Here is a 7,979-nt window from a genome sequence, read left to right as displayed (position 1 = left end):
ATTAAGTAGATATCTCTTGGATTCTTTAACCGGAATCTTCGTGGTATAAGCTAGAATTGATGGCGGCATTCAAGAGAATCCAGAAGGTCTAAACCTTGTCTGTGGTATTCTGAGTAGGATTCAATGATTGAATGACTGTGACGAGCTTCAAACTCCTGAGGGTGGGGCATTAGTGACAGACGTAAAAGAATCACTGGATTCTATTCCGGCCTGATTGAGAACCGACAGATGGATAGCCGTGCCGTGACAGGGTGCGTTGAACATTTCCACTGAGAGGATGGGAGGTAGCTGGGTGCGTTGAACATTTTCACTGAGAGGATGGGAGGTAGCCACTGACAACGGTGAAACCCTACATACAGCTTGCCATGGAAGGAGCCTTGCGTGTTTGATGAAGAAGACAGTAGGAAAGCAGAGATTCAGAAGATGGAGCATCTCCAAAACCTCAACCTATTCTCCATTACTGCAACACAAGTACTTATTTCATGTTCTCTTACTTTTCACAATCAATCCTGATAATTTCTGATATCCTGACTAAGATTTACAAGATAACCATAGCTTGCTTCAAGCCGACAATCTCCGTGGGATCGACCCTTACTCACGTAAGGTATTACTTGGACGACCCAGTGCACTTGCTGGTTAGTTGTGCGGGGTTGCAAAAGTGTGATTGCAATTTCGTGCACCAGGGAACAAGTGATATCTTAGAACAAGAATAGGCTGAATTGAATAGAAGAACAATAGTAATTGCATTAATACTCGAGGTACAGCAGAGCTCCACACCTTAATCTATGGTGTGTAGAAACTCCACCGTTGAAAATACATAAGAACAAGGTCTAGGCATGGCCGAGAGGCCAGCCCCCATGATCTAAGATAGCATAAGACTACTCAAAGATAGCTACCAAGATGAGAATACAATAGTAAAATGTCCTATTTGTAGAGAACTAGTAGCCTAGGGTTTACAAAGATGAGTAAATTACATAAAAATCCACTTCTGGGTCCACTTGGTGTGTGCTTGGGCTGAGCATTGAAGTATTTTCGTGTGGAGACTCTTCTTGGAGTTAAACGCCAGCTTTTGTGCCAGTTTGGGCATTTAACTCCCATTCTTGTGCCAGTTCCGGCATTTTACGCCAGAATTCTTGAACTGACTTGGAACGCATGTTTGGGCCATCAAATCTCGAGCAAACTATGGACTATTATACATTGCTGGAAAGCCCAGGATGTCTACTTTGAGAGCGCGCCAATTGGGCTTCTGTAGCTCCAGAAAATCCACTTCGAGTGCAGGGAGGTCAGAATCTAACAGCATTTGTAGTCCTTTTCAGCCTCTGGATCAGATTTTTGCTCAGGTCCCACAATTTCAGCCAGAAAATACCTGAAATCACAGAAAAACACACAAACTCATAGTAAAGTCGAGAAAAGTGAATTTTAACTAAAAACTAATAAAAATATAATAAAAACTAACTAAAACATACTAAAAACATACTAAAAACAATGCCAAAAAGCGTATAAATTATCCGCTCATCAGGTATTCCGAGTAGGATCTGGGAAGGGATAACTGTGACGAGCTTCAAACTCGCGAGTGTTGGCCGTAGTGACAGACGCAAAAGGATCACTGGATTCTATTCCAACATGATTGAGAACCAACAGCTGATTAGCTGTGTGGTGACAGCGCATTTGGACCATTTTCACTGAGAGGACGAAAGGTAGCCATTGACGCCGGTGAAACCCAACATACAGCTTGCCATGAAAAGGAGTATGAAGGATTGGATGAATGCAGTAGAAAAGCAGAGATTCAAAAGGGATGAAGCATCTCCATATGCTTATCTGAAATTCCCACCAATGAATTACATAAGTATCTCTATCTTTATTTTATGTTTTATTTATCTTTTTAATTATTAAAACTCCATAACCCATTTGAATCCGCCTGACTGAGATTTACAAGGTGACCATAGCTTGCTTCAAGCCGACAATCTCCGTGAGATCGACCCTTACTTACGTAAGGTTTATTAATTGGACGACCCAGTGCACTTGGTGGTTAGTTGTGCGAAGTTGTGAAAAAGAGTGAGATTACAATTGTGCTTACCAAGTTGTTGGCACCATTGTCTATCACAATTTCGTGTACCAATGGCCAAATGGCTGTCAGTGATTATCAACATCTGGTCAGCAATAAACAATGCGTAAAAACACAGTATATAAAAGAACAAAATTGTGTAAGTGTTAACCAATTCCCTCGTCAGCTGGATTGCAATGAAAAAAATCAAAAAGTAGCAACAAGTGGATAATTAAATTATCAAAGGGTACCTAAAATATGTTGGGAGCCATGATAGTCAAGTGTAGTGACCCCAGGTACCACAGGAGTGAGCATATATCATTGCCCATATAGTAGGGCTTCGAAAAAAGGACTTCCAAGGCACATCTTGCATTTGAGAAACAAGACATGAAACAAAGATCCATTCCAAAACTATATTACAGTGCAAACACCTCACAACTCGTCTGTCGCATTCTCTCACACACAGATATCCTCAGCAGTTACAATTAGGGACTGTTATACTTGGTGCAAACTCCTATGATATTCCACTCAAGAATAAGGACCTGACCCGATGTTGCAGTGTCTGAAGTTAGAAAATTAGATATTTTTAAGAGGAGGAAATAAAAGAAAATGCTAGAAGGGTAACATGATGCAAAACAAAATGAGATCCAACAATTAGTTCTTAAAAAATTAAATATTAGAATATCATAATCCCAGCCAAAGAGAACTGGCAAGTCACTCCTCCCTTCAAGAAGACAAAATAGAAACTCAAAAATTGTCATCAATTATTGAATATACCTTTAAAGAGCTGTTCAATAACTTTAGAGAACATTTCCATGATTGTGTCATGGTACCTTGGACGCTTATGACTGAGACAATTGAAGGCAAAAGAAGTGACAATAACCCAATAAATCATAAGGCTCAAAATAATAAGTCAAAAGAAAAAAGGGTAAAAAGTAATGAAAGGTATCACATGAAGAAAACAAAAACAAAAAACCATGAGTACTCACACGAAAGAGATCCAACATTTAACTGCATCTCACCTCCTTCAATAACTTGATACAACAACCTTTAAAATTCAACTCAACAAAACAAGCCATGATTTTAATTAAATTTGCAGCTCAAAAAACTTATTTGAAGAACTTCACTTCTTTAAACAAATAGGCATCTGGAAACTGTATGAGATTCAGTTATTTCTACTTACTATGCAACCCCCAAAAAACCAAAAAAATATTAGTTAATGAGATCAAATGTAGTTGTCCATGTTCACTACAAATATAAGACGCCATGGCACATGTATGTTTGTTTTGTGAGATACAAGTTTATAAAGGATATATAGTTACACACAGATCATAGAGATATGCATTTTGTCTCTATTTTGGTGAGACGAATTTCTAGTGGTAGACACATATTGTACACAAGTTTTGTGTCCATTGACAGGTGGAAGAAAACGTAACACATGCACTTCTAATAAATGTGATCAACGGAGCATATAATTTATGTGTATGTTTGACTCATTAAATAATTTATGTATAATTCTATTTTTCATGTGATTTTTTATGTGTATATTTGTCTTCTTTTTTTTATGTCATCTAATCTTTCATATGAGAATTTAATCTCATTAAAATATACGAATGAGTCTTCTAAAACTAATTATTAGTCTTAAGAAATATTTTATAGCATACATTCGAATAAATTATGTCTAACTAAAGTTGATAAAATCTTAAAAGAGAGGCCATACTAAGATCTCATTAACTTTGTTACTTTACCTAGTTAGCTGCTAGAATTTTTTTCCCTTATAGTATTAACCTGCAATGGTATTGACCTGGACATGGCTTCCATTCAAAAGAGTAAGCCTTAGAATCAAATACAGATACAAAGCATAAGTTTAACCAAATAAATAGTTGGCTAAGGCAGTAACCATCTATTTCCCTTAGAAGTTGGATTTCGACAGCTACTCCAAAAAATTGTTCTTAATGTTCTGCAACTTTATTTAAGTTTGAATTATTATCTTCAACAAGAGAATTTACAATTATTCGAATACAATGAAAGCACATTTGGTTGGGGTTAAATTGATATGGGCCAAAACAAACAAACACACCGTTGAAAAGTTATAAGATATAACATATAGAGTAATATAAAGTTCTTTGAGGCATTTCTTCAAACACCTTAAATGCACTCCCAAAAGCACGTAGAACTTTCGTAAAAAATGTTACCTGTGAGTAACTATATATCATTTTTCAATTGCAGATCGAAATGAGTAATTTTAATTGCAGATCATGAGAAATTTCAATCAGTTGAGTGAGAAATACAATTAATTAGTTACTATCGATCTGCAAAAGTTACTATTCTCATTTCTCATGCAATTACTACTTCAGGGAAAGATAAGAGAAGTAATAGATTAAGATCTACGTACCTCGAGAGTTTCCAATTCAGATCCTAGAGCAGAAATTTTAGATTGAATTCGAGATATCTTTGCCTATCATCACAATGGCGGTGACGATGGCGGCGACTTCCATGATAGTAGCGAATGAGAGAATGAAGAGGCGGATTCAGGTAGAGCAGGTGATTTGTGGTTTCCATTTGAAAACCATGAGATCGACGATCGGAGCAACAGATTGAAGAGGTGGAGCAAGAAATTGAAGAGGATGGAGAGGTGGTTTCACCATTTCAAAGCACTAATAGCGAGAATAAGGAACTGAGAATGAGAACGAAAATGCGTATTTGGATTTTGGGATCTAAGTTGAGAATAGGCAACACTTTTTGTTAAGTTTTTCAAAAAATTAAAACATATTTAGTAACATTTGAGTATAAATGTTACTTAATATTTAATTTTAAGATAATTACTAACATTTTAATAAATATTACAAAGTAAATGTTACTAAAAGTCTAAAATGTAATAGTGAGAGAGGGTGTGACGTAACTCCAATAAAATCCATAACTCCAATAAAAAAATTTAATCCGATAAAAATTTAGAGTTCTAGGAGGTAAAGACAATTTCTGACGTTTTTCTCTTCAGCAGTTCGGTCAGAAAGTTTTTCCGAAATCTTCATTAATTTTGATTTCATACGGAGGTAGAGGCAATTTCTTAAACTCAATTTACTATCAAGAATTGTTTTAAGTTGATATTAATTTGAAAAATATATTTTTATGATTTCGTAAGTTTTATGAATTGAATTGAGTTGCCTGAAATGAATATAAATGCTAGTTTGAATGGTTTATTGATTGATTGAAGATGCTTAGTTGGGTTTTGTACTTGATTTAAGGTTATTATGATGATGATTGAATTATGACTGTTTCTGATTATTGAGTTGGAAAGTCAGTTTGGTTACATACTCTGTAAAATAATTTTTTTGGTTTGAGGTTAATTTGATATTGAAAATAAATCCGCATTTGAAACGATCTGAGATACTGGGAATGAGTTTTATTGATTTATCAAAAATAATTTTTGATATTGGAATGAGTCTGAGTTATTAGAAATGGTTGAAAAGAGGTTGACAATGGTTCGGTTGGGACCCGAAAAAGGTGGCAAATTCTGAGTTTTAGGGGAGATGCTGTCAAAATTTTATTATGAAATTTAAGACTTTGTTTAAAATATTTAGAAAAAGGTTGAACTTGAGAAATCGTATTATTTAGTTTTTGATTTATTTAGAAAAGATTTATGTTTGGGTTTGATTTATTGAGAAAAACTTTATATTTTGAATGTGATTTATTAAGAAAAGATTATGTATTTGGTTTTGACTCATTAAGAAAGACTTTATGTTTTGAGTTTGATTAAAGAACTACATTTTAAGGAACTATGATTCAAAGAGTTTATTAATTTTAAAGAACGAGTTTGATTGTCGTTCCCCCTAAAGTCTCGAGACTCTTTCGTGAGATTTACTTAATATATAAATGATTCTTTTAGTCTTTTGAAAGAGGTTTAAATATGAAATGATTTTGAAGTTGGTTTGGGAAAATCATGGTTAAGAAGAACTTGTTGTAAGTAAAGTGGTTTCAGAGATTTGGAAAAGGTTATAACGAGTGGTCTTGGTTTTAAATAAAAAATGATTTGAGTTCGGTTTATTAAGAAAAGGAATCTCTGCCATAGGAGAGTAGAGAACAAAGATTAAAAGAATGTATCAACAAAAAGAACCTCTGCCACAGGAGAGCAGAGGGTAAAGACAAAGAAAAAGCTTTAGGAGATTGTCTGCTATAGGAGAGCAGATGTGACATTGTTTGGGTCTTAGTGCCAAAGGTATAGTGGGGCACCCACACACTGAGAACTATTTTCCAGATGTAAGTACATTGAAAGTCACACTGTATGCGGCCTAGCCGTAAGACTTATAAGCACACTGTATACATCTGGAAAGCCATATCTGGGACTCGTGCCCAGATAATGTCGGGAGCAGGTAGACAACCGACACATGAGCTCATGACCTGCATTAGGAATAGATATGTATCATGTTATTTGCACATTTGTATTTGGTTATGTATGTGCTTATTTGTTTTAGTTTTCTTATTTGATAAAATCTATTTAACTGGTAGATGTGATACTTGCTGTAACTGTTATGTATATGTGTTTGCCTTAAATTTGTTTGTGTTTGATTGATTCTGCTGAGATTAAGTTTTGATGATGAATTGTGTTGATTTGGGCCAGAGGCCGAAATTTGATTATGTATTGGGCCGGAGGCCATGATTGACTGAATTAGAGATAAGTTTTGGTTAAAATATTATTTTACATAAAATTTTTATAAAAAAAATATGAATTTTAAACTTGAATAACAAAATTGATAAATCGCTATGTTTTGAAAAATAGTTTTTAATTATAATATCTTCTTACAACAATTCTCAAAACCCTCTATTGAGAACCCTTTCGAAGATGATGTTCTCACTCCTTATAGACTTCTCCTTTCAGGAAACGGACGAAGAAGCTTATGAAGAATTTTTGAGTTTAGGTTAAGCAATATGGATGTATTAGTTTAGTTATTATTTATTCTTCCCTCGCCATTAATATCATAACTTTGTAAGAGGGACAGGAGTTGTATGATTTGTATGTATATAATATGTATAAGTTACTTGAGTAAGAAGTTTTGTTTATGTATATGCTTGTGTGTTTTATTATAAAAGTATTTTTTTCCAGTTTTTCAAATAAAATAGCGACACGGACTCGAGTTAAAAGCTCATATTTTTATTATTATTAAGTTTAGAAGTTATCGTAATACCTGAGTTATTGACAAACCCCATTGTAGGGTTTATCTTGTATTAACTTTAAGGGATTTTATCACCTTTCACCCACATTTATTCAATGAAATAGCATGGTTTTGTATATTCTCCTTTAATTGTGCTTAAGAGTGAAAACATGCTTTTTAGGTCTTAAAATAGCTAAATGTAATTCACCTTGATTCCATTAGATGCCTTGATATGTTTGTTAAGTGATTTAAGGTTTAGGAGGCAAAGATTGGATCAAGGGAATGAAGAAAGAAGCATGGAAAGTTGGAGAACTCATGAAGAAATGAAAGAACCGGAAAGCTGTCAAGCCGACCTCTTCGCACTTAAACGACTATAACTTGAGCTACAGAGGTCCAAATGATGCGGTTCCAGTTGGGTTAGAAAGCTAACATCTGGGGCTTCGAAACGATATAAGATTTGCCATAATTGCTACAAGTATGGTGGTGCGCACGCGCAAAGTACGCGCACGCACCGTTGCTGCCACCTAGTCCACTTGAAGCAAAACGTGGCCAGCGATTTTAGAAGCCTTGTGGGCCCAATCCAACTCATTTCTGATGCTATTTAAGTCAAGGATTGAAGAGAGATGAGACATCTAGTTACCATTAGTATAGTTTAGTTTTAGAAGTAGTTTCTAGAGAGAGAAGCTCTCACCTCTCTCTAGAATTAGGATTAGGATTAGGATTAGTTCTTAGATCTAGGTTTTAATCTTTGCTTTCTTCTACTTCTACCTTTCAATTCTTTGTTG

Source organism: Arachis duranensis, chromosome 3 (genome assembly GCF_000817695.3).
Source record: "Arachis duranensis cultivar V14167 chromosome 3, aradu.V14167.gnm2.J7QH, whole genome shotgun sequence".
Classification (NCBI taxonomy): Eukaryota; Viridiplantae; Streptophyta; class Magnoliopsida; order Fabales; family Fabaceae; genus Arachis; species Arachis duranensis.
The sequence above is the reverse complement of the archived record's forward strand: the minus strand, read 5'-3'. Positions refer to the sequence as shown.